The sequence below is a fragment of the Chinchilla lanigera genome, unplaced genomic scaffold (assembly GCF_000276665.1).
Source record: "Chinchilla lanigera isolate Chin_1 unplaced genomic scaffold, ChiLan1.0 scaffold00035, whole genome shotgun sequence".
Lineage (NCBI taxonomy): Eukaryota > Metazoa > Chordata > Mammalia > Rodentia > Chinchillidae > Chinchilla > Chinchilla lanigera.
Genome location: NW_004955436.1, coordinates 21,701,231 through 21,726,662, shown reverse-complemented (window position 1 = coordinate 21,726,662; position 25,432 = coordinate 21,701,231).

The following is a 25,432-nucleotide window of genomic DNA, read 5'->3' as shown; positions in this document are numbered from 1 at the left end:
CCCCCCCCGCTTTCTCTCCATGTACCGGAAAGGCTGTGTAAGCACTTTTGACAACACAGATGCCTTAAAGCCAGGAAAAGAATCCTCATTGGGACCTAAAGAGACCAGTACCTTGAACTATGCATTCTAACCCTGTGGAGCTGGGAGAAATAACTTCTGTTGCCCAAATCATACCACATATAGCATTTGTTGTAGCAGCCTGAGCTGGCTAACGCAAGCCAAAGGCCTGGCTGGGCCCACGGTCCGCCAGCTGCCGCCTCCAGGATGGTTCTCCAGGTTGAAATATGTGCACATAAATATCAATCTTCATAACAGCTTTAAGGTCTCGGGGCAGCTGCCACGGCGTTTGCTCGCTGAACAAATATTTCAAAGTATGTGATTAAGACTAGTTTGTGAGTAAAATGGGCAAAACGACAGCTCCTTGCAGAGCCAGAAAAATGGTAACATTCCCAGAGAAGGGCGCCGTCCCTGATTTCAGAATGAGGCTTCCAGTCGCTCGCGCGTCTCTGGCCTGGGGAGAGATGCCAGCCAGCCAGGCAGAGAGGGCTGCAGAACTGGCTGTCACTTTGGTCGGTCCCTTCTGGGCCCGTGTACTTCACACTTGATTTCCTTTAATCTTCACGGCTTCCAAAGCTCCATTTGTTTTCCAGTAGGTATTTTTGAAGCGTTGACTTTGGGCGGAGCGCACACTTCGATGCTGAGGTACGTGGCTGAAGAAAACAGACGAAAAATGCTGTGTTCTCTAGAATCTCACTTCTATCCCAGTTGGGGGAGACAGACAGGAAACAAAGAAGGAAGAAAAGGACATGATGAATTAGAGGCTGTCATGCTCCTGAGCTCCGCTGTTGGCGGGTACTCAGTTCTTGTCTAGGAGGCAACCGTGGGGGAGCCTGAGACTCAGGCTTAAGCCTGTGACAGTAAGAGGATGAGAAGATAGAACAGAGCACAGTGCCTAACCCGGCAGGAAGGAGCAGAGCACGGACGCCCACGACATCCACACAGAGCATGGCGTTCACAACACTGCACAGAGGAGAGGAGCTGAGTGGTAAGGAGTTCTATAGTTGTCTCCACGCTTGTGAAGCCCATTCTGACCCCAACTGACCATTGCTCGAGAGCATAACAGGGTCCCGGTCACCCGGCAGGCTAATGTGCAAGCAAGAGCCACAGCTGTGCGCTGGTTCCAGGCACCTTTACTGTCGCTGGCAGTACCTTGTCAAGTTCGACTCTGCCTGCCGTCAGTGTGGCCTGTGTGGCGGAGAAAGTCACAGGCTATAAACCTGTAGCTGTGGCCCGAGGGTGAGGCTCTTTCACGGGTGTGTACGCTCTGTTAAGCATGTCAACGGGCCCTGCTGTGCTCGAAGGGAGTTTTCAATTTGGTTTAACAACCCATGTGATTCAATCATCTCAATTTGATTTGCGAGCCCTTCTGGAAGAGCCTGCCTAACTCACCTTTGCTATGAAGTAACTGACCATGTGGCAAAGGTTAAATAAAGCACAGCAGGCTCAAAAATAAAGACGGAGATGGGCCACGCTGAGGATGGGTTTCATTTTAAAAAGAGTGGTCAGGGAAGGGCGGATGGAGAAGGTAACATCAGCAAGGAGTTATGAGAGGTGCGGGAGGAGACATGCAGGTGTCTTGAGGAAGATCAGTCCAGACACAAGCACCCACAAGTGTGAAGACCCACAGCCATGAGCTTGCCTTACTGGGAAGAAGACAGTGGCCAGGCAAGCGGGGCTGGGTGGGTGAGACAGCAGGGCTAGAGTTCGAGGAAACACAGGATCCTTCTTACAGGATGTATGGCCCACTGTATATGCCATGCATACAGGAGAAATTTCAGGAAAGTGAGTGTCATTTTACAGACAAGGAACTGAAACTTAAATGACATCCAAACTCACATAGGAAATGCATTGCTCAAGCTCCGAACCAACTCAAGGTAGGTGAGGCACAGGCTCATGCAGCTTTTTCTGTCCCTCAGTCCCCTGCCCGGAAGGAGTGTCAGGTAGCAATGGGGGCTGGACAGGTGCAGCTGTCATCAGACCACCACGGGAAGCAGAAATGTCATAGAGGACACTTACAGCTCACGCTTGAGGAGTGACCAGGTCTGGCCAGGGGTGGTGGTGCACGCCTGTCATCTCAGCTACTTAGGAGGCCAAGGCGATGGATGGCAAGTTCAAGGCCGGCCTGGGTAACTTAGCAAGACTGTGTCTCAAAATAAAAATAAAAATAAAAGGAATGAGGCTGTAGTTCAGTGGTAAAGCACTTACCTAGTATGCTTAGGGCCTGGAGTTCAATCCCCAGCAGAGGTAACAAAAAAAAAGAAGAAAAAATTGAGAGACCAGGCCTGGGAGAAGCGAGTTATTCCAGACGGCAAGGAGCATGAGACCCAGAAAGAAGTCGACATAGCAGAAAGTCAGGTTATAGCATTTCAATTATTTAAACTCAGACATGAGCATAAAAATCTAGTAATATCAATTTCTCTTTCTCTAGCACTAGGCAGAGACCAAGGAATGGCAAAAGTTTTACTTTCCACATGAAAGAACACCTTTCAAATAGATTGTTTTCTTGAGCCTGGCAGCAATGTCTGTCTCAAAGACAAGAGAGCCACAGAAGAGAGAAACATTAAAGTTCAGTGTTCATTAAGCCAATTCCCAGGTCCATGACTGAGATTCCTTGCGTATATGAAAGCAGTTTGAGATTCTTAACCTCAGTGCTTCTCAACTGTTAAGCGCAGGATGCGGTATGAATGCTGACCCAGTACCTCTGGAAAGGGGCTTGAGATTTTGCTTCTCTAACACGTTCCCGGGTACTAACACTGAGGGCTTGTGGGCCTCCTTCTGAGCAGCAGGACTCCAATTGTCCAAAAGGTGCGCCGAAGTTGATGTCGCCCGTTCATGGAAAGGCCGAGGGGTCAGACTTGAATTCCAGTCTTGGGCGGGGAGGAGATAACACAGACAAGGGGTCAGTTGTTAGAAGAGTGAAAAGAATCAAGTTTAGTTAGTGGAGCTAGAAAACGAAAAGCCAGAGAAATCAGAAGCCCCTGTTTGGGTTAACGAGACCTTGGGGATAAAAAGACGAAAATGGAGAGCAGAAAAAAGAAATGGCCAAAAAAAAAAAAAAAAAAAAAATCTGCGCTCCTGCCCTCAGCCGAGCAGGAAGAACAAGGACCCAGTTGGAGTTTGACCACAGGGAGCGGAAGCACAATGTGACATTGACCACGGGGGAGTAGCCAAGGACGGTGGCCTTCCTCATGGCCACCCCACCCAGCCTGAGGGTGTTACAGGCGCTCCACGAAAATGAAACAAGCCTGCATCAGAAGCAGGAAAACTTGCTCCCTCTCTGGTTATGCTTTGAGAAAACTCCCAGTGTTGTCTGGGAAGTGTTTGTGTAGCAGACAGAGGCTGAGCCCAAAAGGGGAGGAATGGACCTGTGTGGAGAGATGTCTGCCAGCCTCTGCCTGACGCATACACCCGCCTGACTTCGCGTCCCAATACGGAGCTCGACAGCGGGGGACCCGAGGTGCCTCGCTGATTTTATTTTCTGCTACCTTTGCTTGGAAAGAAATCCACAGTTTTTCCCACCATTCGTTAGCCAAGAATCAGTGGCCTGGAACTACATTTCAAAGTCACCCTTGTACTGGAATGGTGAACGGCTCTCAACATACTCTAGTGTGTATAGGCAGGGTTTAAATGACAGCTCCATCAAGATGTAGCAGATGACCTTGGACAATGACTTAACCGCGGTGCCTCAATTTCTTCACCTCCGAGAATGTGACCACTAGTGGCACCCACCCCATATTCTTGGGATGAGCTCTAACAGCTAAACTAAGAGCTGCTTAGAAAAGTGTTGACCAGGTCAGTGCTACATAAGCCGTCAGTAAGTGAAATCTGGGCTCCCAGACCTCCCTGGAGACTCATAGACATGTTTTCAAAAGTCCACCATTCTTTCTTATATCTTCGCCTTCTTCTGTGGTACTGTAAGTTCATCTCGACAGTCTGAATGCCCCTGGTAACTGAGCACCCGCAAGCTCTGTGATCAAGCTCTCAGCAGCTTCAACAGAGAAACGTACTGGGAGAAGTTAAGCTCACAGCATAAGGTGCAGGCCTAGCTTTAAAGTCTGGATTTGCTGGCAGGTGGGGCCACTGTCGCCAGACAAGCAGAGGGACCATGCAGCTCCCATCTTTGTACTTAGAGTATTTACTTATGTGAAAATAAACACAATGAAAACATTTCATTTCCATTTCCATGAATAATTGAGTTAAATACCCACTTAACATAGAGTGAAAAATAATCACAACACATGCTGTACTCGTGTGAATGAAGCCGCTCTATAAAGTGCGTGTGAGAGCCCAGAAGGGGGCTCTGCCGGCTGTGTGGACAGACCCGGGCCATGCAGTCGTGGTGCGCAGTGTGCCCCCAAGTGGCAGGGCTCACTGCCTGGTCACGGCTGATGAGAGGACCAAGTCCCTCCTGCTCCTCCTGCCTTCCGATCTCTCTCAGGATCCTTCTGGGCAGAATCCAAAGGAAGCGAACACAGGAAAAACAGGATTCTCTGAATGCCAGCCCAGCACCCTGCTCAGTTTGGAGCACAGCTTCACAGTGTATGAATCGCCACAAAGAGTGACACTGGGACAATGATGCCTGCCCTGGAGGTCAGATTTGATTGTGGAAAGAGTCCTTCGAAATGTGCTCTGCACCGAAGAATGACATTGCCAAGAGGGAGGCAGCATCTGGGCTGCAAGAAGAGGGTGCGTTTCATGACTAGGACTTTAATGTTCTGTGAAATGGAAATGAATGTGGCTCACGGGAGGAAGAGCAGAAGGTCAGGGTGGCTGGCATGAGCGGAGAGGTCTCAGTGAGGCTGGAGAGCAGCCAGATCCCACCTGTGTGTGGATTTTAGCCTAAGGTCAGCAGGAAGCTTTTGGAGGACTTGATCCATGGAGTAGTTTTGTGGGTTTTTTTTTTTTTTTTAGATAGACTTTTTCTGTATAGTTGAGACTGACCTTGAACTCATTATGTAGCCCAGGCTGGGTTCACACTCACAGCAATCCTCCTGTCTCAGCTTCTCAAGTGCTGGGATTACAGGCTGTGCCACCATGTTCACCATTTCCTTTTAAAGAATGGGTGCCTGGGCAGAGTGGATGGATGGGTTTAAGAGACAACCACAGCGGCCCAGGCGGCATCACCATGTGTCTCGGTGGAGGGGGGGGCATTCGCATAAAGAAAGCACTTGTGATGGTTCCACAGAAGTGAGAGAGGAAAGAGAAGCGGAATGAGGTGTGAGGTCTGTGTGGAGGTCTGATCTGCAGATGAGAAGAGAGGAGGAGGAGCCTGGTGTCAGCCTCTGGGAGAAGCAGGAATTCCCTGGAAGAAAGGACTTGTCACAAGAGGGAGCACAAAGGACAGGAGGCCAGCAGGAGGTCAGCAATCCAAGGGGTGCATGTGATACTGGAACTGCACCCCAAAAAGAACCCGCACACCAAATATGAGCGGGAAGGAACAGACAGCTCTGGAAGACAATATCACTTCACTAAAAACTGAAGCTCTGTATAGCAACGACCTAAAATCCTGGGCCAGGAGTGTTTCTCTACAAACTCACCAGGGAAATTTAGTGCCATTTAAAATAGTTAATGCATCCTGACTTCACAAATGGGAAAAGCCTCTAGGAACAATTCTAAAATCTGAAGGCATACACAGCTGAGTCTTTGGTGCCACTTGCTCTGAAAAAAAAAAAAAAAAAGAAAGAAAAAGAAAAAAGAAAAGATGTGGTTACTGTAATGATTTGGGGAAGAAAAAACCTTCAGGAGAGATGATCCTATTTTTCAGGACACAGAAAATGGCAGAGTGGGGATTAGGTTCAGGGGGGCAACAGGAGTTGAAGTATGATACAAATTGCATCACATTATGAGAATTATCCAAAGACAAACTACTCACTTTCAGACTTCAATAATCCCCTCTGGCTGTCTGCTTCCCAGAGTCACCGAGGTACTGCCACCACATTTTAGCTTCACTAAGTGGCTGTAATCACAGGCGTTGTAATGTAATCTCTGACCTTTGGGGATATCAGTGAGACATTATTACATGCACTCCCTCAACAGTCCTTCCCACAGATTCTAAAGTGACAAAGAAGAACCGTAACTACCAACTACCTGGGTTTCAAAGGTATTTCCCTCATATTAATAATAGATCAAATCATTAACTCCTCCCGGGAAAGAGCCTGAAGTATAGAAATCATCCCTTGCTGACCTTGCCCATAAAATCAATGGTTTCTAACACTTTATGTCCAACATCTGGGCTTAATCTAAATTAGCTGTTGTGTGAAAATCCTCACTGATGATGCCTGCAGAAGGAAACAGAGTGACGAGGAGTTGGCCATTGCTGTCTCAAAGCTCTGTTGATGGAAATAGTGCTGAAGGATCCAGGAGCCTGTCTGCTTTGAATTCCAACTTCCCCCTCACTGCCACCAAACTTGTAGCTATGCAACCGTCAGCAAGCTCTCCTCAAAGGCCCTGAGCCCTCCTTGCTGTGTCAGTAATGCAGTGACCTTGATCCACTGCATGGAGCCTGGATGGATTGAGGATCCACAGCAGTTCATGGAAGGCTTGTGGTTGCTACCCACGCACAAGCGCACACACACGCCGTGGGGGGCTGGGACAGAGGTTGTGTTTTGGGGTTTGGGCTTTTTATGTACGAACCACAGGAGGATGTGGTGACCTGATGACTAGGGTGCCTGAGGAGCTAATGTGTGTACCTTATTCTTATGAAACCATTCCTGGCTAGAACCTATACACAAAGGGTAGGAAGAGACCTGTCTTTCAAAGAAATCGATACTATATTTGGATCATTTAGACTTTATCTTTTTTAACTAAGCTAGAAAGTGACATTCGTGTTCAAGGTGCTGATCCCCGTCAAGTATTATTTGAGGACTTTGGGAAAGAAGTAAATGATAGCTCGTATTTTCAGAATTAATTTTATGTTCATCATGAATCTACCATGCTCATATACAAAGCACTTTGCAGGGCTTGTGGGAAGGATGAAAAATCCTAAAATATGATTCCTTAAGCTGAATCCAACTTCCCCCTTAGGGGCTTAGAATTTTCCTATAGAGAGAAGAGAATATATGTTAAGAAAATAAAAGGGCCAAGCTCAGTAGTGGCCGTGCTGAATGTCACTAAAGTTGACATTCAGCAGTGCTGAACAGGGTGGCCCACATCTGTGATCTCGGCACTTGAGAGGCTAAGGCAGGAGGATTGCTGTGAGTTCAAGGCCAGCCTGAACTACATAAGATGCTGTCTCAAAATAAAAATCAAAATGAAATAAAATGAAAGCTTTTCAGTCTCAGCTTCCAAATTGGAATGCTGAGGGCCAGGGATATAGTTCGGTGGTACAAATACTTGCCTGGCAGGCACAAAGTCCTGAGTTCAATTTCTGGTACCAAAAAAAAAAAAAAAAAAAAAAAAAAAAACCAAATTGGTATGCTGGAGTTACGATCTAGCAACCACTTTTAAGCCTTAAGTATATGCCAGAAATAAGAAGCTTCCCAGAGCCTGGAAAGGAAAGAAAGTCATCCAGAGTTTCCTTCTAGTAGAACCACCGTGGCAGAGAAGCTACCTGGCTTGGAAAACAGCATGAATAACTGAGGATTGCTTTGGTACTCACTGACTTTTAGGAGCATGCTACTGTATTTCAAACCTGATCATTTCACTTTGCACTTAAAATGCTTTAATGTCTTCAGGTCCTTAAGACCAAAGGCCATAGCAAAGCATGCAGCATGTTCATGACTTCGTTCTGACTTGTCGGCATAAATTAGGGATGCTTTCAGCTGCAAATAAAGGACCATTTGATCAGCAGCAGCACCTCAAGCTCTGGGACACCTTCCAGTCACCAGGACTTCTTACACAAATGCACATTCTGATTTAGGAGGTCTGGGGTGGCTGAGATTCTGTATTTTTAAGAAGCTTCCCTTGATACTAACTGCTGGTTTAAGATCTGTAGTACTGAGAGCTTCAGAATGGAGCCTTGTCTCTCCCTCATGTAGCAAAGGCTCTCAAAGTTGTTCTAGACTTCCTTTCCAAAACGAAAGCCAGTGCTCTGAGAATGACAGACCAGGGATTGTCTACCTATGACCCACAGGCCATATCTGGCTCAATGACTGTTTCTGTGAATAAAGTTTTATTGGAACACAGTCATGCTCATTAGTTTAGTGACTGCCTGTGGCTACTTTCAAGCTATAATGGCAAAGTTGTGACAGAGATTACCCCATAAAACCTAACATGTTTACCCTTATTTGGGGCCATACGATCAGCTTGCTGACTCATACCTTAGAGCTCACTCTTCAGATCTGGGAATGAATGCTCTCCTAATCTCAGGGAGGACCTCGTTGGCAAGGAAGAAAGGGAAGACAAGGCCATGTCTCTTTCCTCTCTCTCACATCCTGCTCTAACCTGGCATGTGACTCATCTTTCAGCCATGTCGACTATGGGCAGATCCCAAGGGCTTCCTGTTTCACGGTGGCTTCAGAAAATGCTGAGCTTGTTTGGAGGACAATGAGAAGATCATAGGAGCAAACTGCCTGCCTGGAACAATGCGAAGGCCAGCAGTCTGGGCGGGCAGCCAGGGCCACATGGAGGGAGGCCTCAAGGTCCAAGCCAAAGGGCTTCACTCACAAATGAGAAGACTTCTAAAGCATGGGCTTGGCATGACATCCCATCCATCCACCTCTGCTAAATCTGCACAGAATGGCCTGTTATTAGTCAGTTAGGACTAACATATGATGCCATAGACCAGGTAGCTTAAGAAAAAATTTGACTTCTCATGATTCTGGGAATTTGGTTTGGGGTGAGCCCTATCTTCTTGGCCTAGAGAGGGCCTTTGCTCTGTGTCTCATGTGACTGCTTCTCTGTGTGCAAGCAAGGAGGAAGGGGCATCTCAGTGTCTCATCTTTGTTTAGGGACACCAGGCCCCCGTCCTACCTGTCATTGACCCTCAGGTATCTCCAGAAAGGACCTGTCTCCAAATATATCCATATTTGGAGGTTAGAGTTTCAGCACATGCTGGGAGAGGTGTGAAATCAGCCCATAGCATCTGGTGGAGGGGGACATTTAGGCAAGCAGATGAGTTACACTTCCAAGGAAATCCCAGAGGCTGAGCATGCGAGGACCTGACTGGAGAGTTGGGACCTAGTAACAGAAGAGGACTAGGTGGCAAGAGAGAGGCTGTAAAGGTGATTAAATGACTGCAAACTGATATTCACAGTCTCCAATAGCTGTGTTTAAAGCCTGGTGATGAGGCAAAGAGCCAGTTTTTTAAAAAGTGAAGATGTTGAAGAAAGATCTTGAGAAAATATGGTGGTTTGGGATCTATTTATTTAGAGGTACTCTGTGGTTATCCAGGTGTATTTGGAAGACTATTAATTCATTTTCTCTTAAGTAAATGCTATCTAACACACTTTTTCTCAAGAGGTGGTCAATACTAGTGTGTGTGTGTGTGTGTGTGTGTGTGTGTGTGTGTAGTCATCATCCCCTAAGACCCATTTATAACAGTGATTGTCAGGTTCTTTGTTATGTAACCTATAACTGTGTGTGTTAGGATTTAACCCAAGTTTCTTTCTTCTGACTGGTAGGGGTGATTCCATCACCACTGTATGTTACACATAGTATGTGCTAAAGAATGTTTAATGGACATTCACTCATCTTGCATTCAAACAATGAATATATAATAAATATCAGCCAATCACAAGGTACAGTGCTGGGGTATTGCAGATTTCTAAAAAGGCACTAACTCTAAGCTACAGCAGAAGTGAGCTTAATGTTTTGTTCCAAAAGTGTTTACTCATTTTCTTTCTTGCTTCTGCTTCCTTCAACTTTCTATAAATGCTGGGAAAGAAGATGAGCCAGCATTCTGAGAAGCAGCACGCCACATAGAAGTCCTGGAGAAGCTGGTAGAAGAGAAAGTCCCATGATGAGAACTCTGTAGGCAAGTTGACACCCCTGCCCAGTAGGAGCTGTCCCCACCAAGACAGCCAAACACAAGGCTGTCAGCGAACCCTGCAGGAAGCTCTGACAATGGGTCTCGTTTTTGCCTTGCTTGTGAAGATCATCCACTCATACACCATTGTAAGATTTTTTTCCCCCAACTGGCCTTCTTTAGCTTAGTCTGGGGCAAAAGAAACAAGCCAGAATCAATGGTCTGCAGGACCTTCCGGCTGTGTCCTGTGGTCTACACCTTATAACCACTCACAAATACTCTTTAACTTGATCCTATAAATTCCAAGCATATTGAATGGTGAATTCTTTCTTTCATAGGATCTGAAACCATTTGCACCACAGAGTTCTTTCTCAGCTGCGCTTGGCATTGCCTTTCATGCACCTCTGTTTTCTAGGAAAAATCCCTCTGTCTGGTACCTTGGACTATCTGTCCTTCCCAATCAACATGGCGGCCATGACTTTGGGCCAAGGGCTGTGAGGTGAAGAACAGTGAGACTGGGGCCTTGTCCTTACATTTTGAACTAGCTAAGGGCTGGGGGTCAAGCTCTGGACTCAGGCAGACCTGCAGCAGAATGCTAGCTTCTGCACCTATCACCTTGAATAAGTTATGTGGATTCTTGTAAATGCCAGTGTTTTCCTCCATGTGAGTGGGCATGATCACAGTATCTACCTCACAGGCTTATTGTGAGGAGTAATGTAATAATAAATATAAAGTACAAGCCTGACAGAAAGTGCTTAGTACAATTTAACATTATTATTTATTATTATTATTACTATTATTTTCATAGGGAAGAGGGTGCTTAAATGCTTCCTTCTGAACTCCTCCTCTCACTTTATTTCCTTTCTATTCTACCTGGTAACTGTACAGATTCATCTTTCATCCTCCCCCTACCTTTCAAAATGATTCTCTGATGAGGACCTGAGCCACATGCGTGCGATTATGTCATGCTTCTTTATCTCCAATTTCTCTTTCCTGACTTTTGAGAATAGAAAAGGACAAAGAACATGTTATGCAGCCAAAGATCAGATCAGTCTCGAGTAGTTTCTGGGTGCCAGGCCCTGAGTTAGTGCGGGGGGACAGAGTGCTAAACAGTGCAGCAACAGCCTCTGACTTCCTGGATGACACAGCCCAGTGCTGTGTTGGAGCTTCCCCCGGGCTGTCAGACAGCACTGTGACCCTCCACCCTAGTGGAAAATCTCATGTGCACAGCTGTCCCTACTGGAAACCCAAGGTGAAATGAGTAACTGAAATACTGCAGATGCTGAAGTCCAATTATATTATTGGTTTGAAATTGAAAAAGAAGCCAGGCATACTGGTGCATGCTCATAATTAAAGCATTTGGGAAGCTAAGGCAGGAGGACCACCATGAGTTCGAGGCCAGGCTTGGCTATGTAGTGAGTTCAAGGCCAGCCTGCCCTACACCATTGGAGGATATCAGCTTCATCAACTTTATCCACTGGGTGAGACGGCTGGAGATACTCCGAATCTGCAAAGTCAGGAGAACTTGGATGGTTGCCATGAAAATGGTGGTTCTGTGGGTCACAGGCTCTGCAGTGATTTCATATAAAAATAGCATCCAGCTGCCTGGCCATCTGGCAAGGATCTGATTGCATCCCTTGAGATTCAGGAAGTCATGGTTGTCAGCTCACAGCTGAGCACACAGGAGTTGGGGGTAGGGGCTGAGGCCTGAAATTAGACCCATTTCCCAAACAGAAGGAGCCAGGTGCTGGGTCCGGGCTCCGTCACCTCCAGATTCAGCTCTTGTACCTAACTTATGCTGGATACCAGATGGCATTCTGGCCCCAAGAGTCCAAGCATTCCAATGACATTCCAGTCTTGGCAGGGCTCAGAAGCTCAGGAGCTGGGAGAAGAGCTAACATTTGTTAGGCACTTATGCTAGCTCACTGACTGTTAAATTCCACCTGAAGTACCTGGCGGTCTGCAGGACAGCTGTAGAAAAAGGCACTGGAGGAACAAGGCTGAGCCTCTGTTCTGGGACAGCCTTGGGCCACGGAGAATTCAGAGGAAGGGCCAGCTGTGTGAGCCCGAGCCCTTGCAAAGAGTGAGCACCCTAGGGGCCAACCTTGAGGCCACATTAAGAACCAAGGCCGAAGAGCTAAGTGGAGGTGTTGGAAGGACTTGGAAAAGGATGTGGGCGGCCATAGATGAGCTTTAGGTTCCAGCTTCCTGGGCAGCTCCAGAGAGAGAGAGAGAGGCACAATCCCTTACTGGCAGCTACTGCACACCCAGCAGGGCAGGAAGAGGGCAAAGGCTCAGGCCACCTCTGTGCTCTTGACTCCTGAGTCTCGGCTTCGCCCACGCAGTCAGCAGGGCGAGCAGGAAGGAGATGGAGTGGGCAGCAGCAGCGAGCCGAGCAGAGGGCTCTCATTTACTGGAAGGGGAGCACTGGGTCCAGTGCAGGACTTCTGAGGAAAAAAGTGGCGGGGTTGCTTCAGGCTTTTAGAGAAAGTGTACTTTCACTCTTACCAGTTACCCCTCTCCTCCTCCTTTGCAGCGCTGCCCCTCCCTTTCCCATCAGGGAAGGGCACCCTGACAGCACCACACTTCTGTCCGGCTCTTTGGAGTTAGTGGGAACGGAAGTGGGTTTCTCCCGGGTCACCAATGGGCCACAGCTGTAGGGTCAGAGAGGCTAGCAGGTTGGTCACTGCTGCCAGCTCCAGAAAGTGAAAACACAGCACACAGAAGTGACAGCAGGCTTTGGTCCTGCCCTGGCGCCACCAAGGAGCTCGCAGGCACCACTGGGAGGGAACACGGGGCACCCGCTCCTGACTTAGCAGGTTGGCGGGAAAAGATCTGCTTTCACTCAGCCTCAGGTCTGCCTTCCTCGGAAGATAGCAGTGTGTTTCATGATGCTGAGGATTGTTAGGATCAGCTGAAGGGGAGAGAAACTGCTCCTCCTCCCGCGCCTGTTCACCTCAGCCCAAAGCCAGGGCGTCCTGAGAGATGCCTCGCTCCCTGTGTCTCATTTCCTCTTTCCACTGCCTTCCTTTCCATCTCATGTCCTCTTTCCATCCCTTCCTTTTCTTTCCAACTGCCCCTGTTGCCAGGTGCGGTGGTGCACTGCTGTAACCCCAGCACTCGGGACACCGAGGTAGGAGGATCACCACGAGTTCAAAGCCACCCTGGACTACAAAACAAGACGCTGTTTCAGACAGACAAACAGACAAACGAACAAAAAACCAAATGCCCTGCCTTACGCTGGGTACGCACGCTCTCTCGCCTGGATAAACAGCTTCCGAGTCCCAGGTCTACCTTACACTCCCGCGGCTTCCCGCTCCACTCCCCTCACCGCCCCTCAGCCCACTCTAAGGTACTGAGAAGGTTTCCATCTTTGTGTCACCCCCGAAATGTGCAAGGAATGACTAGGTGGGGGAATGAGTCGACCCAGCTATATACGCAAGTGCCTTTTTGACAAGATAGTATATGAATATGAGCTACCGGCACGGTGCTGAGTGCTGACAATGTGAAGATGAGCTGGATGTAACCACCAGCATCCAGTCAGCACCCAGGGAGCAAAGTAAGCTCTGCTAGGGTTCCCCTGAGAAACACAACCAAGAGAGAACCTCTCTTTCCCTCCCTTCCTCTTTCTCTCTCTCTCTCCCTCTTTTTCCCTCCCTTTCTCTCTCCCTCCCTCTCTCTCCCTCTCTCTGTCTTTCTCTCAGAGAGACAGAGATTTTTTTTTTTGTCTTTTTGAGACAGGGTCTCACTATGTAGTTCAGGCTGATCTTGAGCTCACTTTGTAGCCCAGGCTGGTCTTGAACTTGCAAGGATCCTCCTGCCTCAGCCTCCTGAGTGCTGGGATTACAGACATGTGCCACCACACCCGGCCTCTAGAGATTATTTTAACTGGTTCACACACTTGTGGGGCTGTCAAGTCAAAGCCTGCTGATGAGGCCAACAGCTGGATAGGCAGAGGTAATGCTGCAGCTCTCGTCTGGAGGCAGTCTGAGTGCAGGCTTCCCCCTCCTCGGGGGACTTCAGACTTCTTTTCTTAATGCCTTCAGCTGCTTGGATGCCAGTTACTAGTGCCAGACTGCTTGGCATTTCTCTTTGTAAAGCACCTTGTCTCATATTTTGCTATAACAACACAAGACAGAGACAACCAGATGTTATAATATGGTCACCCTACACACACACACACACACACACACACACACACACACAGATGTGGGTCAGGGCTCCCGGCCCACCTCAAGGTGGCTTGGCATAGGAAAGGGGCCATGACTGATCACAACCATATTGCATCATTTTGAGCCACTAACCTGAAAGGAAATCTCCTCAGATGGCATCGTCATGACTGAGCTCTTGTACAAAACACGTGTCCCCTTTCCTCCAGGCCACAGAGCACAGCTACTAGTCTTTCTCAAAGGACAGTTCAGAACTGTTCCTTCTAGAACAACCTGCTACTCACCTTCCCACTGTCTATTCTGTTGTAAACTTACGAAAATTCAGCAAGAGGAGGACTGCCAGTGAAGCTCCAACTTTCGATGGGAAGGTTTCAAATGAAGCTGCGAATGGAGCTTCAGCTTCAAACAGGAAAAAGGATACAGGGTCTGGCTATCTGAATTCAGTGACTATTTACTGATCGCTTCCCCTGTGCTGAGCATTGCTGGCATTTGAAAGGATACAAAGGTGAATGGGACAGGGTCTCATACCTCAAGGACATAAGAATGGGGAAAGAGGGAAGAAGTAATATTTATCAAGTGGCCATACTATGGCATCTAATCTCCCTCAATGTCCTATCAATCCCATGAGGTAGAAAGTAACATCTCTCTGCACAGCAGGAAGCTCAGGCTTAGCAAAGTGGGGGGGCTCACCCCAAATCACACAACTGTCACTATGAGGAAGTTAGCCTAGTTCTCCTTCTAGATCCAGTGCTCATATGCTTTACACAGACTGCACCGTAGGAAAAAGAAAACAAGTATATCAGCCATTCCAGCTAGCATGGAAATACAACACTGAGAATAGATGAAGTGAAGTTAGAGGAACCGGGAGGTGTTATCTGAGATGGATTTTAGAAAGAACAGCTGATATTTTTAAAGATAGAAATGAGGAAGAGAATTTCACAGGGGAGAAAAGAGCATGAGCAAAACTTAGGAGGAAAAGTACAAGGGCCTTGGAGGACAAGAGCTGACCAAGCTCTGGTGGAGTGATAAAGTCAGGTTAATCAGCTTGGAAGTCATGACCGTAATGGATTAGATCAAGCAGATTGGAAGACTGGGAGATCAGGTAGGAGACACTTGCAAGTGTCCTAGAGAGACACCAGGAACAGAAAGGGCATCTGAAAGGGGATCGTAGGGTGGAACTGAGAAGAAATATTGGCGGATGAACTCAGACTGATGGGAAAGCAAAGAAATCACATTTAGGTGGAGGAACAAATGATCCATCAGAAATTGTGGGCTAGCATTCTCGATAAGATAAAGGCACAGTAGAAGCAATGAGGAAAGAAAGCAGAAAAGAAGGATATTATGTTGTAAATGTTTTGTCCCCCCTGAAGCTCATGTTGGAGTTTAATATCCATGATAAGGTATTAAGAGGATGGAAATTTAATCCAACTATGGCTACTAGAGACAGGACCTTGGGAACTGACTTAGATTAGATAAGGTTATCAGGGCGGAGCCCCAGGTGCTAGCCAGTTTCTATCCCTGACAAATACCTGAGATAATCAGTTCAGTAAAAGAAGGGATTTTTCTTGAAGTACAGTTTCAGAGGGCTCAGATCACAGCCACATCCCCCCACCCCCATAGCTTTGGCTTCATAGCACAAGTGTGTGGCGGAGGAGGCCTCATCTCTCCCAGTGGCTGGGAAGCAAAAGGAGAAGAGAGGAAGGGCCAGGGTCCCAGGGTCCCTCTCAAAGGCATCCATCAGTGGACTAACTTCCTCAAACTAGGCCCTGCCTTTGACAGACTTCACTACTTCCCAGTAACATGACTAGCAGAGGACCAACCCTGGAGCATATGGGTTCTTGGGGGACCATTTAAGATCCAAACTATGGCCCACCATGATTGAATACAGTGGCTTTGTAAGAGCAGGGGAGACCGGAGGATAGACATGCGTATGTCCTCCGTGTCTCTTTGTGTGCTGCTCTGTGCCACCTCAGGGCTTTGCCAGAAAAAAAAGCCATCACCAGATGCAGCCTTTCAATGTTGGGCCATGGGCCAAATTTAACTCTTTTGTTTAAAATTTAACAGTTTGTGGTACTGTGTTCCTTGCATCAGAAAACAGAAGACCACACAGGAGGATTTCAGAATCTGCCATCCCACAGCGGGAGCAGAGCTGATTTGTGACCAAGCATATACACAGCTTCCTCTAGGGGTGGCTGAGACAGAATGAAAACAGAGGTCAGCCAAGTAGAAGAGACCAGGGAATCCTGCAGATACTTAAAGGAAAGGAAGCCAGGTGTTACAGAGGCTCAGCCCATGGAAGAAAGGGAGAAAAAGTCCTCAGAATCAGAGGTAACTGAGATCGAGATGCAGAGTGGAGGGCAGTCAAGTCAGAAGTTTTTGTTGAGTCCATGGGAAAAAGATTGTCTAAAAACAGGCAGTGCATTATCCTGCAATTAGAGGAGATATTTCCATCAGAAAAAAAATGTCAACGCTACCACAACCCTAATTTAAAAGGTAGACACAAAAATGAGATATTCCATACTCGTGTAATGAACTACATTTTCCATATTTGCCAAAAAGAAATGTAAAGAAAGGAAGTGGGTGCTGCCCACTGTCATTGAGGTGCCACGCTCTCACCTTTCCCCAGCTCTCCTGAGACCTCCTCAGGGCCTCTTAAACCCTGTGAGAGAAGAAACGTACGAGCTCAACAAATTCTCTCCATTTTTGTTAAGCAGATCACTCGCTGTTGCGGGAACGGGCTTGCAGGTTCTGCACCACCCTGCACAAGTATCACTTGTGATGTCAAGCTGATGGGCAAAATTTTGGTCTGGGCAATGTGCAAAGACACGCAGTGGGTGAATAACTCCTAATCAGCAAGAGACGTAAGAGCAAGGTCTGTCCTGCGTAGCAACACAAGCAGCATTCCAGCCCCATGACCTGGCATCACGCTCAGCCACTGGCTCAACGACTGTGCTCCTGTCATTGCATCTGCTAACCCCAGGGTTTTGCAAGTCTGGAACTTCCACTACCCAGAGCGCATGGCTGCAGCTTATCTAGTGTTTATTAGTGCTGTGCTCACTGTACTGTCATGCGTCGTCTGGTTTTGATTCAAGTGTCACATAATCCAGGGGGAAAACAAAGAGCTCTGCTCACTCATCTCCACGTAACTTCAATCATTTTTCCTGTGATTACTGCTGTGTTTGCTAGGGAATTCCATAGTATGTTGCTTGATGACTATGTAGTGGATCCTGATCAAAAAATGCGTGAGATAGTTGTAAGGGAAGAGTAGGGGAAAGAGCTCTGGTTGCTGGTCACTGGCCACAGTAGATGTACTGGGCTGTTGCTAGGATCTCAGAGATAACCATGGAGGTCAGTCAGTTTGGTTTGCTCACTACCCTACACAGTAGTACTTAGGGCTGGAGCTAAGGGTGCTGGCTACCTCCTGGGACACAGTGGTATCACCAAAATGGTCCTGCATTTCCTCTCCCCTGGCTTTGGTTCTCCTAGCCACCTCAGCATTCGACATTTACTGTGTGCTAGGCACTGCGCTGCTTCCTCCAGTCGTTACCTCAAACAGCCTTCGCCCTGTGGGAGCAAATGCACCTTTTCCCACTTTCCCAGTAGGAACTGGACTCAAGCCCTATGGCATGAGGATCTGAACACACCTATGTACACAGTTTAGGAAGACAATAGAGTTCATGCTCTTCCCACACATATTCCAAGCTGATCTCCAGGGCCTCTGTGGTGTAAAACCCAGGGTGCAACATCCCCTTTCAGTTTTCTCAATTGCTCCTGCAGGCCTTGTGCAGGTCAAAGATTCCCCAGTTCCTGCCTGGCTTGACATACATTACAGTTTCTTTCACAAAAACACTAGTAATGAGAACAATCGTAGGATCTGTAATAATTTGCATGTTCTATTTTATTTCATTCTCACAGTATAGCAGGTAGCTGACAGTTCACTTTACCAAATAAGGAACCAAGACTCAGAGAACTAATTTATTCCCCCCAAGTCACATCTAAGAAAATGAAGACTGCAGGATTCAAACTCAGGTCTTCTGAGAGAGAGACCAGTGAGTCTCAGAGCATGGCACCCAGACCAACAGCACCTGGGAATTTATTCTGAATGCAAATTCTCAGGGCCCTGCAGGTCTGAGAAGTAATGAAGCAGAAACTCTGGGGGCGGACAGAGTGATCTGTTTGGACAAGCCCTTTGGAGGAGAAGGGCGCATGTTCAAATTTGTCCACCGCTAGTTTTTTTTCCCACTGCTCTTCACGATGTCCACATTGCTTCCTCCAGACCTGCCTCCCGCAAAAAGTGAAAAAAGGAAGAGCTGCGTTGTTCTAACACAATCTTCTGTTCCTGAAGTGAAATTTTCACAGTAATTTCTTAAGATTACACTGAAGGTCTTTGGGGTTGGAATAAGGAACAGGTCCCAAGCGGTACAAGGTCAGCCTGTCCAGCCGGTTGAGCTTAGGTTACGTTCTCTCAGGGAACTCAAGGACAACAATCTGGCCAAATGAAGACTGCTCTTGATTTCTTTTTTCTACTTAGGGAAAATTGGATTTTACTTCCACAGTGCCACCTTCGTGCAGTTCATCGCCATCATAATAACAAACGTCTCTTTGGGGACTGTCTTCATAAATGATTTGTGGATCATTATTAAATAAAGAAAATATTTTTTCTACCAAACTATGTATCACAAATTAGCAATGTTCATCTAATTAAATCTTGGGTAGTCATTTAATGATCAGTGGAGACTGTAGGGCCCAGAGCAGTGGTGAGGACAGTTGAAAATTTGGACAAAAACTCAGAGAACTCATTTATTCCCCCCAAGTCACATCTAAGAAAATGAAGACTCCTGGATTTGAAGCCCAGGATTTGAAGTTTGAATCCTGGAGTCTTCATTTTCTTAGATGTGACTTGGGGGGAGTAAATTAGTTCTCTGAGTCTTGGTTCCTTATTTGGTCAGCTGAACTGTCAGCTACTTGCTATACTGTGAGAATGAAATAAAATAAAACATGCAAATTATTATAGATCCTAAAAGACAAAATGTCATCAAAGTGACAGATACAATTGTCCTATCATAATGAAACACATTTAAAAATTTAATCTGTGGACTGTATTGGTTGCATTTATGCTGAGATGTGCCTATCACACGTTCAACAAATTTAGTGCAATGTATGGAAAGAAAAGTTGAAGAGCAACAATTCTGACTAAGCAAATGGCCATCAAAACCAGTAGAAAAGCCACTTACTCAGAACCAGTATCCACTGGGGAGAGAGCACAGCACTGCGGTCTCTGAAGAGAAGTGGACCCGCGACCCATCCCAGCTCCACCATTTACAATCTACAGCGCGCAGAGCAAGCCAGCCGCTGACTGTCAGAATTCGTGCATCTGATTAAAACAGGACCCATTCAAAGAGCTGTCCAAAGACTCAATAAACGAACTCATATATGAAAAGCACTTTAAACACTGTGACTAACCCATAGCAAGGACTCAAAATCTGGGAAGGATTTTGTTGGGCCTTAAGTGACCGATCTGTGCCTTGAATACAGTGGATTGCATGCCAGAGGCATGTCAAAGAATCTCATGAGAACACGCCCTCTGCTCCCCAGGTCTGACTCTCTCATGCTGGTCTGCAAAGCCTGCCTATGCTTTGGTTTGTTTATAAGGCAGTATTTGGAAAATACTTATAATTTATCATACAATCTGGTAGGTTTTATAAGTACCATGTGTTAACAAATCTAAGACAGCAGCTGCTGTAAGACACATTATTATAGGTACTATTAAGAAAAAAAATACTGCTGATCTTAATTGCAAGAAGCCATTGGTTATGAAATACTCCCTAATTTCAGATCAAAGGGTGAAAAAAGTCTGAGTTTTAGAATGTAACACGATACGGTATTTTCATTTCCTACCACTGCCTGGAACCCAGGAGGAAACATTCTGCCTGGGCCGTGTGTCTGTGTGCGCTCAGGTGACGGGAGGGGAAGTGGCTCATGAGAAGGGACATTTCACAACAGATCGACGCTGGCTTTGAGGAAGCCTCACTGAGTCAGAAAATAAATACAATATTGGCGGGGGAGGCCCGGGGCTCAGAGGATGAGACATTTCTGGAGTGGCCTGTGACTGCAGCCGGGTCTGCTCAGCATGCACTTATTTGGTCAGTTCCCAGGTGCTACTACTCACTGGGAGGTGTGGGCTGACCGGCCTCGCAGCATCTCTTTTCTGTAGGGCTTTGAGTGCAGGGGGACAGCCACTGGGGACAGTGGTGCTGCCCACAAGAATGGGTGGGCGTCGTTATGTCTGTTCAAATTAACCTTGTTCATTCACACAGCTGTAGATTGGGCGCTGTGTACCTCAGCTGGTCAGGAGAGAGCAGAGGACAGTGCAGTCGCAACAGCCTTCCATCATGTGGAGTGTGATCCCAGCACGCCTGTGATCCTAGCATTTGGGAGGCTGAGGCAGGAGGATCACTGCAAGTTCGAGACCAGCTTGCCTGGGCTGGACAGCTTTTGTTATTCAGAGGGAACTCTGGTCAACCTTGACATTTCCAAAGTTAGCAATTCATTTCTTTGACCCTATCAGCCTGTCACTGCAGAGGAGATAGGGCCTTTCCTCACACAGGAGTTACAACTCCTTCCTTGTTTCATTTTACAGCTGACATTCCCCAGATTGCCCTCTTCCTCCCTCTGCCCCCTACTACACACCCTCCTTTACCTCTGGACTGTGCACTGGATAACACCAACTTAATCACAGATCTTGTACCAGGCAACCATACGCCCAGTGATTTCTCTCCGGACTTCCTGGGGTTTTAGGGAGAATTTTCCCACAAAGAGTCCTGGGGTTCCCTTAAAGACAAATTCCTGGATCAGTTGCAGAGCTCCCTGGATAATGACTGTGTTTAAGGCAACACTGACAAAAGCCAAATATGTGGTTGAGGACAACTCACTTCTATCAATCTCTTGGCGAGACCATCATGAACTTGTGAATGCAAAGCTTCAGCACAGTGTTAAGATGTAAAACCGTCAGAAGGTTAGAGTCCCACATGTAGAGCTGCTGGGCATAGGGGCACATGCTGGTAATCCTGGTGCTCAGGAGGCTGAGGCAGGATAATCACTGTGAGTTTGAGGCCAGCCTGATCTATATGGTGAGTTCAAGGCCAGCCTGAACTATGCAAGACCCTGTCTCAAAACAAAACAAAACAAAAACAGCAAGAAAAATCAAGTGTAAGGTAATAGAAAGGGCATCCCACCCTAATGGGGAGGACAGGTATTCAGGAAGGATCAAAGTTTTGAAAGAGCTGAAACCCAGGAAAGAGGAAGTTCCTTCTTTTCTTTTCAAATCAGGGCCCATTTTAACATTCAGATGGGGAAAAGCCAAGCCTGACCATCTTCTTCATTATTAAACAGGTTTAGAAAATTTCCAAAGGTGAGGCAGGAGGATCACCTCAAATTTGAGGCCAGCCTGAACTACATAGTGAGACCCTGTCTCAAAAAAAAAAAAGAAAATCTGCAAAGTCTCATTTTTTAAAGAGAATTTGGTAGCATCTGTTCTGTATCAATGGAATTTAATACTCAGTTGAGACCACACACATATTTTTGTACATAATTTATGTATCATTTATAAAGCAAGAGGAATTACACTTTCCTCAGGGGTTTTTCTTAAGTGAGTGCCGAACTTCCTCTTCCTTCCGTCTGCAATGACGTCACCCCGTTCGAGGATTAGGAAGACTGGGGTTACCGGCTTTGGGCATGCTGGGGTCTCCTTTCAGAGATGGTTTCTAGGTTCTTCTTGTCTTGAATAAAGAATTGGACAAATGAGCACAAAAGATAGGTTTTACATTTATTAAAGGTCGAAAAAGAAACATGTTCTGTAGAGTGAGCTTGGGCCAAGTGAAAGTAGGAAAAGAAGTACAGCGTGACAGCGGACTACTGTCCAGGAGAGAACACAGTGGCCCCGAGCTCAACGGTGCTATCCTTTCATATCTCCCCTGCCTCAGGCTTCTGTCAGGTCTGGGCACACCCATCCACACTGCTGGAGTTCTCTCGAGAAATCGAGAAATCCACATTCAGAGCTTCGGGAAGCGTTCTGCGCATGTGCCCTGGGCCTTTGTAAGTAACAGGCTACACTCCCCTCCCCAGCCAGCCGGCCAGTCCCTAGTCTCCCGCCTCGGACGGGAGCCACAGCACGGGGAATTGGTGGGTTTCCATTTGCATATGACACCTGGGTAACTCTGCCATCTTCTGCACACTTCCTCCTGACACGATAGAGGTGTGGCACAGAGACAGTTATGATGGAAGGAACTGAATCCAAAAGGCTACTTTCCCTTTCCACCTCCATCCCTCCTTAGGTCCTGTGACATACCCCTCACTTTTCCAATAGGTTTTCAAGAAACACCTTTATGTTTCCCAGACGTGGAGGAGTGACCCCTCCTCTCAGCCCTGGGAACATGTTGTCCAGCAAGTTGTGATGAGAACAGTATCGTGGTGTAGTTTCTAATTAAATTTTAGTTGGTATTAGTGTTTTAAATAAATCACTGAATATACAATAAATCCCATCTAAATATTTAAATTATACTCTTAAAAGAAAGTACATACTTTTGGATTTTTTAAAAGAACATGCTGAATAATTGTGTGCTATTTGAAACTACTCAAAACTGTAAAATAATTATATTTTGGAGACTGGAAATAACTTAAGCATCAGTTAACCTATTCTGTTTCTTTTCTATAATACAGGTTACACTGAGAACACTTAAATGGCTCATTCTAAATCAACCAAGTGATCTGGGTGTGGGCACGTGTCTGTAATTCCAGCACTCTAAGAGGCTAAAACAGGGGGATCTCAACTTTGAGCCCAGCCTGGCAATTTAGCAACTTAGTAAGATCCTGTCTCAAAAAAATAAAAATAAAAAAGAAGGAGGAGCTGAGGGTATATCTCAGAGCAAAGGCCCTATATTCAATCCTCAGTATTGCAAAAACAAACAAATCAAACCAACTAGAGGCAAGAGGATCCAAAGTTTGAGGCCAGTTTGGGCAACATAGAGGCCTAGTCCAAAACAAAACACAGAAGCATGGTGTGGTAGTGCACACCTATAATCCCAGCACTAGGGAGGCTGAGGCAGAAGGACTGAGAATTCAAGGCCAGCCTAAATTATTTAGCAAGTTAAAAATTGGCCTGATTACATACTGAGATTCTGTTTCAAAAAAACCCACAATCAATCAGTCATGGTAGTGCACACCTATAATCCCAGCACCCAGGAGGCTGAGGCAGGAGGATTGCTATGAGTTTGAGACCAGGCTGGGCTACATAATGAGTTCAGTACCAACCTGACCTGCATAGTAAGGCCCACTCTCAAAATGTGAAATTAATAAATACAAATGGAAACCAACTACAGGACAGCAGAGGCACATATTGAAGAGCCTTACCACATCGTGTGCCCCTCGCTCCATGCATGGATGCGCCCTACTGAATCACAACAGTTTTACAATATATTTGGAACAGTGGAGCCTAAGGATCTCATCCAACATAAATACAGTTTGCCCGCAGTTTCTTACATTACAAAGTGATAGGTTCCCAACTAACAATTATTTCTTCATTCTGTACTTTTGTGACCAGCTAGCCTATCTCATTACTAACTCTGGCATTACCCTCTATTATCTAACCAAGGCCCACGCCTGACTCATGGCCGTGTCTCTGCCTGGTCTGTGTCCCTGTGCCCTCTGGCCATGCTGAGGTTGCCACAGTGAGTTCCCAGCACAGTCCCTCAGCAAGCAAAGGGCAGGCGACCCCACAAGGGCTTTCTGGAACACAGAAGCCAGTGGTTTGGTGCATGCCTGGTGGTTGTCATGGACACAATCATTCACTCCATCCTTCAGCTGAGAACTCTTCCCAAGCCCCAGGCACTAATTAACTGCGTGGATCTCCACATGCAAGGTGACACAGTCCCTGGACTCACAGAGCCTGGAGTCTGGTGAGGATGAGGTTTGTGCACCCTGTTGAGGGTACAGGCAGGGGGAGCTGGAAGATGACAGCCTCATCCAAGTATGCAGAGTACAAGGAGTTGAATAGCCCTGCTTGAGGACTCTTCCAGGACAATCTCACTAATTTCCTGGTGGGGAAGACACTACCAGCTGAGAAGCAGCAGCAACACCTCACAGGAGAGGTGTCAACACCTGAGACCTGCTGCAGGGACAGGCAAGAGAGGAGCCAGGAGGATGCTTGGGTGCCAGCTGCCCTCTGAGAGCCTGAGGGGCATCTGTCTCCCTGACACCTTGGGGCCGTCCTGGCTCCAGCAGAAGGCTGACTGTGTCAGCCAGCTGGTGCATCAGCACAGGTGCATCTAGCACCAGGTGCACTCTAGGCACAGGGTAGTCTGGCACCTTACACAGCTGAAATCCAGCCAAGCAACAAGCGCATTTCCCTCCTGCAGCTGCTGTAGCCTTTTGCCCTTGCATGGCCTCTGCCTTCTTGATACCTGACTGTGGTCCTACCTTCATCTCAGACCTCTGAGGTGACACTGAGGCTCAAGACCAGGACAAGAGAGGCAAGAGCAATACCTGGTATAGAAGTGTAAGGGAGTGCTGGTGCTCAGGTGCCCACCCTGCACACCTCCAAGAAGACTGACTGCACACCCAGACCCACTTCTCACCCCAGAGCAAGAACAATTTTTTTGAGGCTGGCATTGAACTCATTATGTAGCCTAAGCTGGCCTCCAACTTGTGGTGATCCTCCTGCCTCAGTCTTTGAGTGCTGGGATTTCAGGCATTGGCTATCACACCTCTGGTTTCTCTTTTTAAAGGAAAGATTGATTCACCTTTCTCTCCTTCCTTCACATCTCCCTAGGTGAAAATGTATTTCTTAGCACCTTCTCTCTCACTTTGAAAAATGGATGAAAATATACACAAAACTTAGGCTTCTGAGAACAAACTCTCTGTGTCCTGTGTTGGTATTGTCTAAGCTCTCTTGCTGCTTGAGGCAGGTTGTAGCACCTGAATCCTTCAAGCTCTGCCAGCCTCATGTTTGAGCTCTATTTTAGGATTAGTACATATCATTTCCTATGCCCCCTGGCTTGCTCTCCTGAGTGAGATTTTAAGTTGGCAATCATTTGTATAAACAGAGCAATAACCACAAAATATTCAGCAGATTAAATATGGGACTTAACAGTTACATAATTCAGCCTTGTTGAGCCGTAGCCTACCCCCACATACACCATCAAGGGAGCCACATTGAGCCCTGGACAGCTTCAGGAGCCTAGATGACCATGCCTTGCCCTACCCTCACCATCCTGGGGGCCAAGATGAGCCCCTGGACAGCTTT